The sequence below is a fragment of the Schistocerca gregaria genome, chromosome 2, assembly GCF_023897955.1.
Source record: "Schistocerca gregaria isolate iqSchGreg1 chromosome 2, iqSchGreg1.2, whole genome shotgun sequence".
Lineage (NCBI taxonomy): Eukaryota > Metazoa > Arthropoda > Insecta > Orthoptera > Acrididae > Schistocerca > Schistocerca gregaria.
This window is the reverse complement of record NC_064921.1, coordinates 967776566-967792803: the sequence shown is the minus strand read 5'-3', so window position 1 is coordinate 967792803 and position 16238 is coordinate 967776566. Positions and strand designations below refer to the sequence as shown.

The 16238-nt window shown below is 46.9% G+C and overlaps 18 non-coding genes across 18 annotated transcripts; 14 read left to right on the top strand and 4 right to left on the bottom strand.

Moving 5' to 3' along the window:
* Positions 1-874: 874 nt before the first annotated feature.
* Positions 875-946, top strand: Trnap-agg (transfer RNA proline (anticodon AGG)). The gene has a single exon. It is a non-coding gene; the product is annotated as a tRNA-Pro (tRNA).
* Positions 947-1444: 498 nt separating this feature from the next.
* On the bottom strand, positions 1445-1516 carry Trnaq-uug (transfer RNA glutamine (anticodon UUG)). Its single transcript has one exon. It is a non-coding gene; the product is annotated as a tRNA-Gln (tRNA).
* A 554-nt stretch (positions 1517-2070) lies between these two features.
* Trnap-ugg (transfer RNA proline (anticodon UGG)) lies at positions 2071-2142 on the top strand. Its single transcript has one exon. It is a non-coding gene; the product is annotated as a tRNA-Pro (tRNA).
* A 1125-nt stretch (positions 2143-3267) lies between these two features.
* Positions 3268-3340, top strand: Trnap-ugg (transfer RNA proline (anticodon UGG)). Its single transcript has one exon. It is a non-coding gene; the product is annotated as a tRNA-Pro (tRNA).
* A 1124-nt stretch (positions 3341-4464) lies between these two features.
* On the top strand, positions 4465-4536 carry Trnap-agg (transfer RNA proline (anticodon AGG)). The gene has a single exon. It is a non-coding gene; the product is annotated as a tRNA-Pro (tRNA).
* A 498-nt stretch (positions 4537-5034) lies between these two features.
* On the bottom strand, positions 5035-5106 carry Trnaq-uug (transfer RNA glutamine (anticodon UUG)). Its single transcript has one exon. It is a non-coding gene; the product is annotated as a tRNA-Gln (tRNA).
* Positions 5107-5660: 554 nt separating this feature from the next.
* Positions 5661-5732, top strand: Trnap-ugg (transfer RNA proline (anticodon UGG)). Its single transcript has one exon. It is a non-coding gene; the product is annotated as a tRNA-Pro (tRNA).
* Positions 5733-6857: 1125 nt separating this feature from the next.
* Positions 6858-6929, top strand: Trnap-ugg (transfer RNA proline (anticodon UGG)). Its single transcript has one exon. It is a non-coding gene; the product is annotated as a tRNA-Pro (tRNA).
* A 1125-nt stretch (positions 6930-8054) lies between these two features.
* Positions 8055-8126, top strand: Trnap-ugg (transfer RNA proline (anticodon UGG)). The gene has a single exon. It is a non-coding gene; the product is annotated as a tRNA-Pro (tRNA).
* A 1125-nt stretch (positions 8127-9251) lies between these two features.
* Trnap-agg (transfer RNA proline (anticodon AGG)) lies at positions 9252-9323 on the top strand. The gene has a single exon. It is a non-coding gene; the product is annotated as a tRNA-Pro (tRNA).
* A 677-nt stretch (positions 9324-10000) lies between these two features.
* Trnap-agg (transfer RNA proline (anticodon AGG)) lies at positions 10001-10072 on the top strand. Its single transcript has one exon. It is a non-coding gene; the product is annotated as a tRNA-Pro (tRNA).
* Positions 10073-10570: 498 nt separating this feature from the next.
* On the bottom strand, positions 10571-10642 carry Trnaq-uug (transfer RNA glutamine (anticodon UUG)). The gene has a single exon. It is a non-coding gene; the product is annotated as a tRNA-Gln (tRNA).
* A 554-nt stretch (positions 10643-11196) lies between these two features.
* On the top strand, positions 11197-11268 carry Trnap-ugg (transfer RNA proline (anticodon UGG)). The gene has a single exon. It is a non-coding gene; the product is annotated as a tRNA-Pro (tRNA).
* Positions 11269-12393: 1125 nt separating this feature from the next.
* On the top strand, positions 12394-12465 carry Trnap-ugg (transfer RNA proline (anticodon UGG)). Its single transcript has one exon. It is a non-coding gene; the product is annotated as a tRNA-Pro (tRNA).
* A 1125-nt stretch (positions 12466-13590) lies between these two features.
* On the top strand, positions 13591-13662 carry Trnap-agg (transfer RNA proline (anticodon AGG)). The gene has a single exon. It is a non-coding gene; the product is annotated as a tRNA-Pro (tRNA).
* Positions 13663-14160: 498 nt separating this feature from the next.
* Trnaq-uug (transfer RNA glutamine (anticodon UUG)) lies at positions 14161-14232 on the bottom strand. Its single transcript has one exon. It is a non-coding gene; the product is annotated as a tRNA-Gln (tRNA).
* A 554-nt stretch (positions 14233-14786) lies between these two features.
* Positions 14787-14858, top strand: Trnap-ugg (transfer RNA proline (anticodon UGG)). Its single transcript has one exon. It is a non-coding gene; the product is annotated as a tRNA-Pro (tRNA).
* Positions 14859-15983: 1125 nt separating this feature from the next.
* Trnap-ugg (transfer RNA proline (anticodon UGG)) lies at positions 15984-16055 on the top strand. The gene has a single exon. It is a non-coding gene; the product is annotated as a tRNA-Pro (tRNA).
* The last annotated feature ends 183 nt before the right edge of the window (positions 16056-16238 follow it).

The following is a 16238-nucleotide window of genomic DNA, read 5'->3' as shown; positions in this document are numbered from 1 at the left end:
ACGCGCATGCAGCTCCCAAAACGGAGAGATACTGGGACCCTCAGCTGAGGTCGTCTTCTCGCAGTTGAACCCTTTACGTTCCGTTATTAATCCTAGTAGCGAAAGCATAAGCATTTGGAGCGTTCCCCATACACGTGTGGACTGCTATTAACAATTTGCATTACACGATCCTAGCTAAAATTCAGGATATACAATTCCAACTACCAGCTCGTACACATTTCTAGAAACGATCGCAAAACACAGATTCAGGTTCCACCGAGACTCGAACTCGGATCGCTGGATTCAAAGTCCGGAATGCTAACGATTACACCAAGCAACCGGGTGCCCCTAGCGGACTTAAATTGAGCAGCATCATGACATTAAACCTATAAGCTGCGATTTATTACATGTAGCGTCCTCTGGAAGTGTTTGCGTGCTAATGAAGCATCCAAGTAGGCTGAAAGTGGAGGGAGCAACTTGGAATGTAGCGAGAATTCTTGCCAGTATTCGTACATGAAATGATGTCTAAGGGTCAGGTAATCAAAATCGCGGAACAGCCACTTTCGTATGGTGGATGCTTTGTGCTGGAAGCAGCCTAGCTATGAAAACAGCTATGGACACAGAGTACTGTCGAAAAGTGCGTGCTGTCACACAACGCTACGTAGTGGGCGGATGGTGCGTGACACGATAACATTTGCACTTCACACGATCGACATACTGTCACACAACTCAAGCAGCTCTTTCAGCCTTCACATACACTGGTCCTCAGCACAGCTCATGTTGTTGGTGTCGGATTAAGAAACCTCTTTGAGAATATGGTCCATATTGGATGCTGCAACTAGCAAGTGCGGCAAGATATCAGTAGGTGGCGGCGTGTACACCTGCTTCCTTGGGCGGCCTGTTGGTCTAGGGGTATGATTCCTGCTTAGGGTGCATGAGGTCCCGGGTTCAAATCCCGGACAGGCCCTACTTTTCACTTTCGCGACAACCAAGCATTACGATAAACTAGCGAGTCTCTGAAAGTAAGCCATGCAACAGGACAAACTGCATGTCGGGCCACCTGAAAATGATACTGGCAAGTGCGTCTTGTGTAAAGCAATCTACGAAGCCGGATTAAGCCGTGTTCGTTTACTTATATCTATACCTAAAGACTGACACGTATAACGAATCTATTCGTTTCCCAAGAACTAGTACATCGCATGCACGTTTGTTAAATGCACGCGCATGCAGCACCCAAAACGGAGAGATACTGGGACCCTCAGCTGAGGTCGTCTTCTCGCAGTTGAACCCTTTACGTTCCGTTATTAATCCTAGTAGCGAAAGCATAAGCATTTGGAGCGTTCCCCATTCACGTGTGGACTGCTATTAACAATTTGCATTACATGATCCTAGCTAAAATTCAGGATATACAATTCCAACTACCAGCTCGTACACATTTCTAGAAACGATCGCAAAACACAGATTTAGGTTCCACCGAGACTCGAACTCGGATCGCTGGATTCAAAGTCCAGAGTGCTAACCATTACACCATGGAACCGGGTGCCCTCGCGGACTGGAATTAAGCAGCATCATGACATTAAACCTATAAGCTGCGATTTATTACATGTAGGGTCCTCAGGAAGTGTTTGCGTGCTAATGAAGCATCCAAGTAGGCTGAAAGTGGAGGGAGCAACTTGGAATGTAGCGACAATTCTTGCCAGTATTCGTACATGAAATGATGTCTAAGGGTCAGGTAATCAAAATCGCGGAACAGCCACTTTCGTATGGTGGATGCTTTGTGCTGGAAGCAGCCTAGCTATGAAAACAGCTATGGACACAGAGTACTGTCGAAAAGTGCGTGCTGTCACACAACGCTACGTAGTGGGCGGATGGTGCGTGACACGATAACATTTGCACTTCACACGATCGACATACTGTCACACAACTCAAGCAGCTCTTTCAGCCTTCACATACACTGGTCCTCAGCACAGCTCATGTTGTTGGTGTCGGATTAAGAAACCTCTTTGAGAATATCGTCCATATTGGATGCTGCGACTAGCAAGTTCGGCAAGATATCAGTAGGTAGCGGGGTGCACACCTGCTTCGTTGTGCGGCCTGTTGGTCTAGGGGTATGATTCCTGCTTTGGGTGCAGGAGGTCCCGGGTTGAAATCCCGGACAGGCCCTACTTTTCACTTTCGCGACAACCAAGCATTACGATAAACTAGCGAGTCTCTGAAAGTAAGCCATGCAACAGGACAAACTGCATGTCGGGCCACCGGCCAATGATACTGGCAAGTGCGTCTTGTGGAAAGCAATCTACGAAGCAGGATGAAGCGGTGTTCGATTACTTATATCTATAGCTAAAGACTGACACGTATAACGATACTTTTCGTTTCCCAAGAACTAGTACATCGCATGCACGTTTGTTAAATGCACGCGCATGCAGCACCCAAAACGGAGAGATACTGGGACCCTCAGCTGAGGTCGTCTTCTCGCAGTTGAACCCCTTACGTTCCGTTATTAATCCTAGTAGCAAAAGCATAAGCATTTGGAGCGTTCCCCATTCACGTGTGGACTGCTATTAACAATTTGCATTACATGATCCTAGCTAAAATTCTGGTTATACAATTCCAACTACCAGCTCGTACACATTTCTAGAAACGATCGCAGAACACAGAGTCAGTTTCCACCGAGACTCGAACTGGGATCGCTGGATTCAAAGTCCGGAATGCTAACCATTACACCAAGCAACCGGGTGCCCCTAGCGGACTTAAATTGAGAAGCATCATGACATTAAACCTATAAGCTGCGATTTATTACATGTAGCGTCCTCTGGAAGTGTTTGCGTGCTAATGAAGCATCCAAGTAGGCTGAAAGTGGAGGGAGCAACTTGGAATGTAGCGAGAATTCTTGCCAGCATTCGTACATGAAATGATGTCTAAGGGTCAGGTAATCAAAATCGCGGAACAGCCACTTTCGTATGGTGGATGCTTTGTGCTGGAAGCAGCCTAGCTATGAAAACAGCTATGGACACAGAGTACTGTCGAAAAGTGCGTGCTGTCACACAACGCTACGTAGTGGGCGGATGGTGCGTGACACGATAACATTTGCACTTCACACGATCGACATACTGTCACACAACTCAAGCAGCTCTTTCAGCCTTCACATACACTGGTCCTCAGCACAGCTCATGTTGTTGGTGTCGGATTAAGAAACCTCTTTGAGAATATGGTCCATATTGGATGCTGCAACTAGCAAGTGCGGCAAGATATCAGTAGGTGGCGGGGTGCACACCTGCTTCCTTGGGCGGCCTGTTGGTCTAGGGGTATGATTCCTGCTTTGGGTGCATGAGGTCCCGGGTTCAAATCCCGGACAGGACCTACTTTTCACTTTCGCGACAACCAAGCATTACGATAAACTAGCGAGTCTCTGAAAGTAAGCCATGCAACAGGACAAACTGCATGTCGGGCCACCTGAAAATGATACTGGCAAGTGCGTCTTGTGTAAAGCAATCTACGAAGCCGGATTAAGCCGTGTTCGTTTACTTATATCTATACCTAAAGACTGACACGTATAACGAATCTATTCGTTTCCCAAGAACTAGTACATCGCATGCACGTTTGTTAAATCTACGCGCATGCAGCTCCCAAAACGGAGAGATACTGGGACCCTCAGCTGAGGTCGTCTTCTCGCAGTTGAACCCTTTACGTTCCGTTATTAATCCTAGTAGCGAAAGCATAAGCATTTGGAGCGTTCCCCATACACGTGTGGACTGCTATTAACAATTTGCATTACACGATCCTAGCTAAAATTCAGGATATACAATTCCAACTACCAGCTCGTACACATTTCTAGAAACGATCGCAAAACACAGATTCAGGTTCCACCGAGACTCGAACTCGGATCGCTGGATTCAAAGTCCGGAATGCTAACGATTACACCAAGCAACCGGGTGCCCCTAGCGGACTTAAATTGAGCAGCATCATGACATTAAACCTATAAGCTGCGATTTATTACATGTAGCGTCCTCTGGAAGTGTTTGCGTGCTAATGAAGCATCCAAGTAGGCTGAAAGTGGAGGGAGCAACTTGGAATGTAGCGAGAATTCTTGCCAGTATTCGTACATGAAATGATGTCTAAGGGTCAGGTAATCAAAATCGCGGAACAGCCACTTTCGTATGGTGGATGCTTTGTGCTGGAAGCAGCCTAGCTATGAAAACAGCTATGGACACAGAGTACTGTCGAAAAGTGCGTGCTGTCACACAACGCTACGTAGTGGGCGGATGGTGCGTGACACGATAACATTTGCACTTCACACGATCGACATACTGTCACACAACTCAAGCAGCTCTTTCAGCCTTCACATACACTGGTCCTCAGCACAGCTCATGTTGTTGGTGTCGGATTAAGAAACCTCTTTGAGAATATGGTCCATATTGGATGCTGCAACTAGCAAGTGCGGCAAGATATCAGTAGGTGGCGGGGTGTACACCTGCTTCCTTGGGCGGCCTGTTGGTCTAGGGGTATGATTCCTGCTTAGGGTGCATGAGGTCCCGGGTTCAAATCCCGGACAGGCCCTACTTTTCACTTTCGCGACAACCAAGCATTACGATAAACTAGCGAGTCTCTGAAAGTAAGCCATGCAACAGGACAAACTGCATGTCGGGCCACCTGAAAATGATACTGGCAAGTGCGTCTTGTGTAAAGCAATCTACGAAGCCGGATTAAGCCGTGTTCGTTTACTTATATCTATACCTAAAGACTGACACGTATAACGAATCTATTCGTTTCCCAAGAACTAGTACATCGCATGCACGTTTGTTAAATGCACGCGCATGCAGCACCCAAAACGGAGAGATACTGGGACCCTCAGCTGAGGTCGTCTTCTCGCAGTTGAACCCTTTACGTTCCGTTATTAATCCTAGTAGCGAAAGCATAAGCATTTGGAGCGTTCCCCATTCACGTGTGGACTGCTATTAACAATTTGCATTACATGATCCTAGCTAAAATTCAGGATATACAATTCCAACTACCAGCTCGTACACATTTCTAGAAACGATCGCAAAACACAGATTTAGGTTCCACCGAGACTCGAACTCGGATCGCTGGATTCAAAGTCCAGAGTGCTAACCATTACACCATGGAACCGGGTGCCCTCGCGGACTGGAATTAAGTAGCATCATGACATTAAACCTATAAGCTGCGATTTATTACATGTAGGGTCCTCAGGAAGTGTTTGCGTGCTAATGAAGCATCCAAGTAGGCTGAAAGTGGAGGGAGCAACTTGGAATGTAGCGAGAATTCTTGCCAGTATTCGTACATGAAATGATGTCTAAGGGTCAGGTAATCAAAATCGCGGAACAGCCACTTTCGTATGGTGGATGCTTTGTGCTGGAAGCAGCCTAGCTATGAAAACAGCTATGGACACAGAGTACTGTCGAAAAGTGCGTGCTGTCACACAACGCTACGTAGTGGGCGGATGGTGCGTGACACGATAACATTTGCACTTCACACGATCGACATACTGTCACACAACTCAAGCAGCTCTTTCAGCCTTCACATACACTGGTCCTCAGCACAGCTCATGTTGTTGGTGTCGGATTAAGAAACCTCTTTGAGAATATGGTCCATATTGGATGCTGCAACTAGCAAGTGCGGCAAGATATCAGTAGGTGGCGGGGTGCACACCTGCTTCCTTGGGCGGCTTGTTGGTCTAGGGGTATGATTCCTGCTTTGGGTGCATGAGGTCCCGGGTTCAAATCCCGGACAGGCCCTACTTTTCACTTTCGCGACAACTAAGCATTACGATAAACTAGCGAGTCTCTGAAAGTAAGCCATGCAACAGGACAAACTGCATGTCGGGCCACCTGAAAATGATACTGGCAAGTGCGTCTTGTGTAAAGCAATCTACGAAGCCGGATTAAGCCGTGTTCGTTTACTTATATCTATACCTAAAGACTGACACGTATAACGAATCTATTCGTTTCCCAAGAACTAGTACATCGCATGCACGTTTGTTAAATGCACGCGCATGCAGCACCCAAAACGGAGAGATACTGGGACCCTCAGCTGAGGTCGTCTTCTCGCAGTTGAACCCCTTACGTTCCGTTATTAATCCTAGTAGCAAAAGCATAAGCATTTGGAGCTTTCCCCATTCACGTGTGGACTGCTATTAACAATTTGCATTACATGATCCTAGGTAAAATTCAGGATATACAATTCCAACTACAAGCTCGTACACATTTCTAGAAACGATCGCAAAACACAGAGTCAGTTTCCACCGAGACTCGAACTCGGATCGCTGTATTCAAAGTCCGGAATGCTAACGATTACACCAAGCAACCGGGTGCCCCTAGCGGACTTAAATTGAGCAGCATCATGACATTAAACCTATAAGCTGCGATTTATTACATGTAGCGTCCTCTGGAAGTGTTTGCGTGCTAATGAAGCATCCAAGTAGGCTGAAAGTGGAGGGAGCAACTTGGAATGTAGCGAGAATTCTTGCCAGCATTCGTACATGAAATGATGTCTAAGGGTCAGGTAATCAAAATCGCGGAACAGCCACTTTCGTATGGTGGATGCTTTGTGCTGGAAGCAGCCTAGCTATGAAAACAGCTATGGACACAGAGTACTGTCGAAAAGTGCGTGCTGTCACACAACGCTACGTAGTGGGCGGATGGTGCGTGACACGATAACATTTGCACTTCACACGATCGACATACTGTCACACAACTCAAGCAGCTCTTTCAGCCTTCACATACACTGGTCCTCAGCACAGCTCATGTTGTTGGTGTCGGATTAAGAAACCTCTTTGAGAATATGGTCCATATTGGATGCTGCGACTAGCAAGTGCGGCAAGATATCAGTAGGTGGCGGGGTGCGGACCTGCTTCGTTGTGCGGCCTGTTGGTCTAGGGGTATGATTCCTGCTTTGGGTGCAGGAGGTCCCGGGTTCAAATCCCTGACAGGCCCTACTTTTCACTTTCGTGACAACCAAGCATTACGATAAACTAGCGAGTCTCTGAAAGTAAGCCATGCAACAGTACAAACTGCATGTCGGGCCACCTGAAAATGATACTGGCAAGTGCGTCTTGTGTAAAGCAATCTACGAAGCCGGATTAAGCCGTGTTCGTTTACTTATATCTATACCTAAAGACTGACACGTATAACGAATCTATTCGTTTCCCAAGAACTAGTACATCGCATGCACGTTTGTTAAATGCACGCGCATGCAGCACCCAAAACGGAGAGATACTGGGACCCTCAGCTGAGGTCGTCTTCTCGCAGTTGAACCCCTTACGTTCCGTTATTAATCCTAGTAGCAAAAGCATAAGCATTTGGAGCGTTCCCCATTCACGTGTGGACTGCTATTAACAATTTGCATTACATGATCCTAGCTAAAATTCTGGTTATACAATTCCAACTACCAGCTCGTACACATTTCTAGAAACGATCGCAAAACACAGAGTCAGTATCCACCGAGACTGGAACTCGGATCGCTGGATTCAAAGTCCGGAATGCTAACGATTACACCATGTAACCGGGTGCCCCTAGCGGACTTAAATTGAGCAGCATCATGACATTAAACCTATAAGCTGAGATTTATTACATGTAGCGTCCTCTGGAAGTGTTTGCGTGCTAATGAAGCATCCAAGTAGGCTGAAAGTGGAGGGAGCAACTTGGAATGTAGCGAGAATTCTTGCCAGTATTCGTACATGAAATGATGTCTAAGGGTCAGGTAATCAAAATCGCGGAACAGCCACTTTCGTATGGTGGATGCTTTGTGCTGGAAGCAGCCTAGCTATGAAAACAGCTATGGACACAGAGTACTGTCGAAAAGTGCGTGCTGTCACACAACGCTACGTAGTGGGCGGATGGTGCGTGACACGATAACATTTGCACTTCACACGATCGACATACTGTCACACAACTGAAGCAGCTCTTTCAGCCTTCACATACACTGGTTCTCAGCACAGCTCTTGTTGTTGGTGTCGGATTAAGAAACCTCTTTGAGAATATGGTCCATATTGGATGCTGCAACTAGCAAGTGCGGCAAGATATCAGTAGGTGGCGGGGTGCACACCTGCTTCCTTGGGCGGCCTGTTGGTCTAGGGGTATGTTTCCTGCTTTGGGTGCAGGAGGTCCCGGGTTCAAATCCCGGACAGGCCCTACTATTCACTTTCGCGACAACCAAGCATTACGATAAACTAGCGAGTCTCTGAAAGTAAGCCATGCAACAGGACAAACTGCATGTCGGGCCACCTGAAAATGATACTGGCAAGTGCGTCTTGTGTAAAGCAATCTACGAAGCCGGATTAAGCCGTGTTCGTTTACTTATATCTATACCTAAAGACTGACACGTATAACGAATCTATTCGTTTCCCAAGAACTAGTACATCGCATGCACGTTTGTTAAATGCACGCGCATGCAGCACCCAAAACGGAGAGATACTGGGACCCTCAGCTGAGGTCGTCTTCTCGCAGTTGAACCCCTTACGTTCCGTTATTAATCCTAGTAGCAAAAGCATAAGCATTTGGAGCGTTCCCCATTCACGTGTGGACTGCTATTAACAATTTGCATTACATGATCCTAGGTAAAATTCTGGTTATACAATTCCAACTACCAGCTCGTACACATTTCTAGAAACGATCGCAAAACACAGAGTCAGTTTCCACCGAGACTCGAACTCGGATCGCTGTATTCAAAGTCCGGAATGCTAACGATTACACCAAGCAACCGGGTGCCCCTAGCGGACTTAAATTGAGCAGCATCATGACATTAAACCTATAAGCTGCGATTTATTACATGTAGCGTCCTCTGGAAGTGTTTGCGTGCTAATGAAGCATCCAAGTAGGCTGAAAGTGGAGGGAGCAACGTGGAATGTAGCGAGAATTCTTGCCAGTATTCGTACATGAAATGATGTCTAAGGGTCAGGTAATCCAAATCGCGCAACAGCCACTTTCGTATGGTGGATGCTTTGTGCTGGAAGCAGCCTAGCTATGAAAACAGCTATGGACACAGAGTACTGTCGAAAAGTGCGTGCTGTCACACAACGCTACGTAGTGGGCGGATGGTGCGTGACACGATAACATTTGCACTTCACACGATCGACATACTGTCACACAACTCAAGCAGCTCTTTCAGCCTTCACATACACTGGTCCTCAGCACAGCTCATGTTGTTGGTGTCGGATTAAGAAACCTCTTTGAGAATATGGTCCATATTGGATGCTGCAACTAGCAAGTGCGGCAAGATATCAGTAGGTGGCGGGGTGCACACCTGCTTCCTTGGGCGGCTTGTTGGTCTAGGGGTATGATTCCTGCTTAGGGTGCAGGAGGTCCCGGGTTCAAATCCCGGACAGGCCCTACTTTTCACTTTCGCGACAACCAAGCATTACGATAAACTAGCGAGTCTCTGAAAGTAAGCCATGCAACAGGACAAACTGCATGTCGGGCCACCTGAAAATGATACTGGCAAGTGCGTCTTGTGTAAAGCAATCTACGAAGCCGGATTAAGCCGTGTTCGTTTACTTATATCTATACCTAAAGACTGACACGTATAACGAATCTATTCGTTTCCCAAGAACTAGTACATCGCATGCACGTTTGTTAAATGCACGCGCATGCAGCTCCCAAAACGGAGAGATACTGGGACCCTCAGCTGAGGTCGTCTTCTCGCAGTTGAACCCTTTACGTTCCGTTATTAATCCTAGTAGCGAAAGCATAAGCATTTGGAGCGTTCCCCATTCACGTGTGGACTGCTATTAACAGAGTACTGTCGAAAAGTGCGTGCTGTCACACAACGCTACGTAGTGGGCGGATGGTGCGTGACACGATAACATTTGCACTTCACACGATCGACATACTGTCACACAACTCAAGCAGCTCTTTCAGCCTTCACATACACTGGTCCTCAGCACAGCTCATGTTGTTGGTGTCGGATTAAGAAACCTCTTTGAGAATATGGTCCATATTGGATGCTGCAACTAGCAAGTGCGGCAAGATATCAGTAGGTGGCGGGGTGCACACCTGCTTCCTTGGGCGGCTTGTTGGTCTAGGGGTATGATTCCTGCTTAGGGTGCAGGAGGTCCCGGGTTCAAATCCCGGACAGGCCCTACTTTTCACTTTCGCGACAACCAAGCATTACGATAAACTAGCGAGTCTCTGAAAGTAAGCCATGCAACAGGACAAACTGCATGTCGGGCCACCTGAAAATGATACTGGCAAGTGCGTCTTGTGTAAAGCAATCTACGAAGCCGGATTAAGCCGTGTTCGTTTACTTATATCTATACCTAAAGACTGACATGTATAACGAATCTATTCGTTTCCCAAGAACTAGTACATCGCATGCACGTTTGTTAAATGCACGCGCATGCAGCTCCCAAAACGGAGAGATACTGGGACCCTCAGCTGAGGTCGTCTTCTCGCAGTTGAACCCTTTACGTTCCGTTATTAATCCTAGTAGCGAAAGCATAAGCATTTGGAGCGTTCCCCATTCACGTGTGGACTGCTATTAACAATTTGCATTACATGATCCTAGCTAAAATTCAGGATATACAATTCCAACTACCAGCTCGTACACATTTCTAGAAACGATCGCAAAACACAGATTCAGGTTCCACCGAGACTCGAACTCGGATCGCTGGATTCAAAGTCCAGAGTGCTAACCATTACACCATGGAACTGGGTGCCCTTGCGGACTGGAATTGAGCAGCATCATGACATTAAACCTATAAGCTGCGATTTATTACATGTAGCATCCTCTGGAAGTGTTTGCGTGCTAATGAAGCATCCAAGTAGGCTGAAAGTGGAGGGAGCAACTTGGAATGTAGCGAGAATTCTTGCCAGTATTCGTACATGAAATGATGTCTAAGGGTCAGGTAATCAAAATCGCGGAACAGCCACTTTCGTATGGTGGATGCTTTGTGCTGGAAGCAGCCTAGCTATGAAAACAGCTATGGACACAGAGTACTGTCGAAAAGTGCGTGCTGTCACACAACGCTACGTAGTGGGCGGATGGTGCGTGACACGATAACATTTGCACTTCACACGATCGACATACTGTCACACAACTCAAGCAGCTCTTTCAGCCTTCACATACACTGGTCCTCAGCACAGCTCATGTTGTTGGTGTCGGATTAAGAAACCTCTTTGAGAATATGGTCCATATTGGATGCTGCGACTAGCAAGTGCGGCAAGATATCAGTAGGTGGCGGGGTGCACACCTGCTTCGTTGTGCGGCCTGTTGGTCTAGGGGTATGATTCCTGCTTTGGGTGCAGGAGGTCCCGGGTTCAAATCCCTGACAGGCCCTACTTTTCACTTTCGTGACAACCAAGCATTACGATAAACTAGCGAGTCTCTGAAAGTAAGCCATGCAACAGTACAAACTGCATGTCGGGCCACCGGCCAATGATACTGGCAAGTGCGTCTTGTGGAAAGCAATCTACGAAGCAGGATTAAGCCGTCTTCGATTACTTATATCTATACCTAAAGACTGACACGTATAACGATTCTATTCGTTTCCCAAGAACTAGTACATCGCATGCACGTTTGTTAAATGCACGCGCATGCAGCACCCAAAACGGTGAGATACTGGGACCCTCAGCTGAGGTCGTCTATTCGCAGTTGAACCCCTTACGTTCCGTTATTAATCCTAGTAGCAAAAGCATAAGCATTTGGAGCGTTCCCCATTCACGTGTGGACTGCTATTAACAATTTGCATTACATGATCCTAGCTAAAATTCTGGTTATACAATTCCAACTACCAGCTCGTACACATTTCTAGAAACGATCGCAAAACACAGAGTCAGTATCCACCGAGACTCGAACTCGGATCGCTGGATTCAAAGTCCGGAATGCTAACGATTACACCATGTAACCGGGTGCCCCTAGCGGACTTAAATTGAGCAGCATCATGACATTAAACCTATAAGCTGCGATTTATTACATGTAGCGTCCTCTGGAAGTGTTTGCGTGCTAATGAAGCATCCAAGTAGGCTGAAAGTGGAGGGAGCAACTTGGAATGTAGCGAGAATTCTTGCCAGTATTCGTACATGAAATGATGTCTAAGGGTCACGTAATCAAAATCGCGGAACAGCCACTTTCGTATGGTGGATGCTTTGTGCTGGAAGCAGCCTAGCTATGAAAACAGCTATGGACACAGAGTACTGTCGAAAAGTGCGTGCTGTCACACAACGCTACGTAGTGGGCGGATGGTGCGTGACACGATAACATTTGCACTTCACACGATCGACATACTGTCACACAACTCAAGCAGCTCTTTCAGCCTTCACATACACTGGTTCTCAGCACAGCTCATGTTGTTGGTGTCGGATTAAGAAACCTCTTTGAGAATATGGTCCATATTGGATGCTGCAACTAGCAAGTGCGGCAAGATATCAGTAGGTGGCGGGGTGCACACCTGCTTCGTTGTGCGGCCTGTTGGTCTAGGGGTATGTTTCCTGCTTTGGGTGCATGAGGTCCCGGGTTCAAATCCCGGACAGGCCCTACTATTCACTTTCGCGACAACCAAGCATTACGATAAACTAGCGAGTCTCTGAAAGTAAGCCATGCAACAGGACAAACTGCATTTCGGGCCACCTGAAAATGATACTGGCAAGTGCGTCTTGTGTAAAGCAATCTACGAAGCCGGATTAAGCCGTGTTCGTTTACTTATATCTATACCTAAAGACTGACACGTATAACGAATCTATTCGTTTCCCAAGAACTAGTACATCGCATGCACGTTTGTTAAATGCACGCGCATGCAGCACCCAAAACGGAGAGATACTGGGACCCTCAGCTGAGGTCGTCTTCTCGCAGTTGAACCCCTTACGTTCCGTTATTAATCCTAGTAGCAAAAGCATAAGCATTTGGAGCGTTCCCCATTCACGTGTGGACTGCTATTAACAATTTGCATTACATGATCCTAGGTAAAATTCTGGTTATACAATTCCAACTACCAGCTCGTACACATTTCTAGAAACGATCGCAAAACACAGAGTCAGTTTCCACCGAGACTCGAACTCGGATCGCTGTATTCAAAGTCCGGAATGCTAACGATTACACCAAGCAACCGGGTGCCCCTAGCGGACTTAAATTGAGCAGCATCATGACATTAAACCTATAAGCTGCGATTTATTACATGTAGCGTCCTCTGGAAGTGTTTGCGTGCTAATGAAGCATCCAAGTAGGCTGAAAGTGGAGGGAGCAACTTGGAATGTAGCGAGAATTCTTGCCAGTATTCGTACATGAAATGATGTCTAAGGGTCAGGTAATCCAAATCGCGCAACAGCCACTTTCGTATGGTGGATGCTTTGTGCTGGAAGCAGCCTAGCTATGAAAACAGCTATGGACACAGAGTACTGTCGAAAAGTGCGTGCTGTCACACAACGCTACGTAGTGGGCGGATGGTGCGTGACACGATAACATTTGCACTTCACACGATCGACATACTGTCACACAACTCAAGCAGCTCTTTCAGCCTTCACATACACTGGTCCTCAGCACAGCTCATGTTGTTGGTGTCGGATTAAGAAACCTCTTTGAGAATATGGTCCATATTGGATGCTGCAACTAGCAAGTGCGGCAAGATATCAGTAGGTGGCGGGGTGCACACCTGCTTCCTTGGGCGGCTTGTTGGTCTAGGGGTATGATTCCTGCTTAGGGTGCAGGAGGTCCCGGGTTCAAATCCCGGACAGGCCCTACTTTTCACTTTCGCGACAACCAAGCATTACGATAAACTAGCGAGTCTCTGAAAGTAAGCCATGCAACAGGACAAACTGCATGTCGGGCCACCTGAAAATGATACTGGCAAGTGCGTCTTGTGTAAAGCAATCTACGAAGCCGGATTAAGCCGTGTTCGTTTACTTATATCTATACTTAAAGACTGACATGTATAACGAATCTATTCGTTTCCCAAGAACTAGTACATCGCATGCACGTTTGTTAAATGCACGCGCATGCAGCTCCCAAAACGGAGAGATACTGGGACCCTCAGCTGAGGTCGTCTTCTCGCAGTTGAACCCTTTACGTTCCGTTATTAATCCTAGTAGCGAAAGCATAAGCATTTGGAGCGTTCCCCATTCACGTGTGGACTGCTATTAACAATTTGCATTACATGATCCTAGCTAAAATTCAGGATATACAATTCCAACTACCAGCTCGTACACATTTCTAGAAACGATCGCAAAACACAGATTCAGGTTCCACCGAGACTCGAACTCGGATCGCTGGATTCAAAGTCCAGAGTGCTAACCATTACACCATGGAACTGGGTGCCCTTGCGGACTGGAATTGAGCAGCATCATGACATTAAACCTATAAGCTGCGATTTATTACATGTAGCATCCTCTGGAAGTGTTTGCGTGCTAATGAAGCATCCAAGTAGGCTGAAAGTGGAGGGAGCAACTTGGAATGTAGCGAGAATTCTTGCCAGTATTCGTACATGAAATGATGTCTAAGGGTCAGGTAATCAAAATCGCGGAACAGCCACTTTCGTATGGTGGATGCTTTGTGCTGGAAGCAGCCTAGCTATGAAAACAGCTATGGACACAGAGTACTGTCGAAAAGTGCGTGCTGTCACACAACGCTACGTAGTGGGCGGATGGTGCGTGACACGATAACATTTGCACTTCACACGATCGACATACTGTCACACAACTCAAGCAGCTCTTTCAGCCTTCACATACACTGGTCCTCAGCACAGCTCATGTTGTTGGTGTCGGATTAAGAAACCTCTTTGAGAATATGGTCCATATTGGATGCTGCGACTAGCAAGTGCGGCAAGATATCAGTAGGTGGCGGGGTGCACACCTGCTTCGTTGTGCGGCCTGTTGGTCTAGGGGTATGATTCCTGCTTTGGATGCAGGAGGTCCCGGGTTCAAATCCCTGACAGGCCCTACTTTTCACTTTCGTGACAACCAAGCATTACGATAAACTAGCGAGTCTCTGAAAGTAAGCCATGCAACAGTACAAACTGCATGTCGGGCCACCGGCCAATGATACTGGCAAGTGCGTCTTGTGGAAAGCAATCTACGAAGCAGGATTAAGCCGTCTTCGATTACTTATATCTATACCTAAAGACTGACACGTATAACGATTCTATTCGTTTCCCAAGAACTAGTACATCGCATGCACGTTTGTTAAATGCACGCGCATGCAGCACCCAAAACGGTGAGATACTGGGACCCTCAGCTGAGGTCGTCTTCTCGCAGTTGAACCCCTTACGTTCCGTTATTAATCCTAGTAGCAAAAGCATAAGCATTTGGAGCGTTCCCCATTCACGTGTGGACTGCTATTAACAATTTGCATTACATGATCCTAGCTAAAATTCTGGTTATACAATTCCAACTACCAGCTCGTACACATTTCTAGAAACGATCGCAAAACACAGAGTCAGTATCCACCGAGACTCGAACTCGGATCGCTGGATTCAAAGTCCGGAATGCTAACGATTACACCATGTAACCGGGTGCCCCTAGCGGACTTAAATTGAGCAGCATCATGACATTAAACCTATAAGCTGCGATTTATTACATGTAGCGTCCTCTGGAAGTGTTTGCGTGCTAATGAAGCATCCAAGTAGGCTGAAAGTGGAGGGAGCAACTTGGAATGTAGCGAGAATTCTTGCCAGTATTCGTACATGAAATGATGTCTAAGGGTCAGGTAATCAAAATCGCGGAACAGCCACTTTCGTATGGTGGATGCTTTGTGCTGGAAGCAGCCTAGCTATGAAAACAGCTATGGACTCAGAGTACTGTCGAAAAGTGCGTGCTGTCACACAACGCTACGTAGTGGGCGGATGGTGCGTGACACGATAACATTTGCACTTCACACGATCGACATACTGTCACACAACTGAAGCAGCTCTTTCAGCCTTCACATACACTGGTTCTCAGCACAGCTCATGTTGTTGGTGTCGGATTAAGAAACCTCTTTGAGAATATGGTCCATATTGGATGCTGCAACTAGCAAGTGCGGCAAGATATCAGTAGGTGGCGGGGTGCACACCTGCTTCGTTGTGCGGCCTGTTGGTCTAGGGGTATGTTTCCTGCTTTGGGTGCATGAGGTCCCGGGTTCAAATCCCGGACAGGCCCTACTATTCACTTTCGCGACAACCAAGCATTACGATAAACTAGCGAGTCTCTGAAAGTAAGCCATGCAACAGGACAAACTGCATTTCGGGCCACCTGAAAATGATACTGGCAAGTGCGTCTTGTGTAAAGCAATCTACGAAGCCGGATTAAGCCGTGTTCGTTTGCTTATATCTATACCTAAAG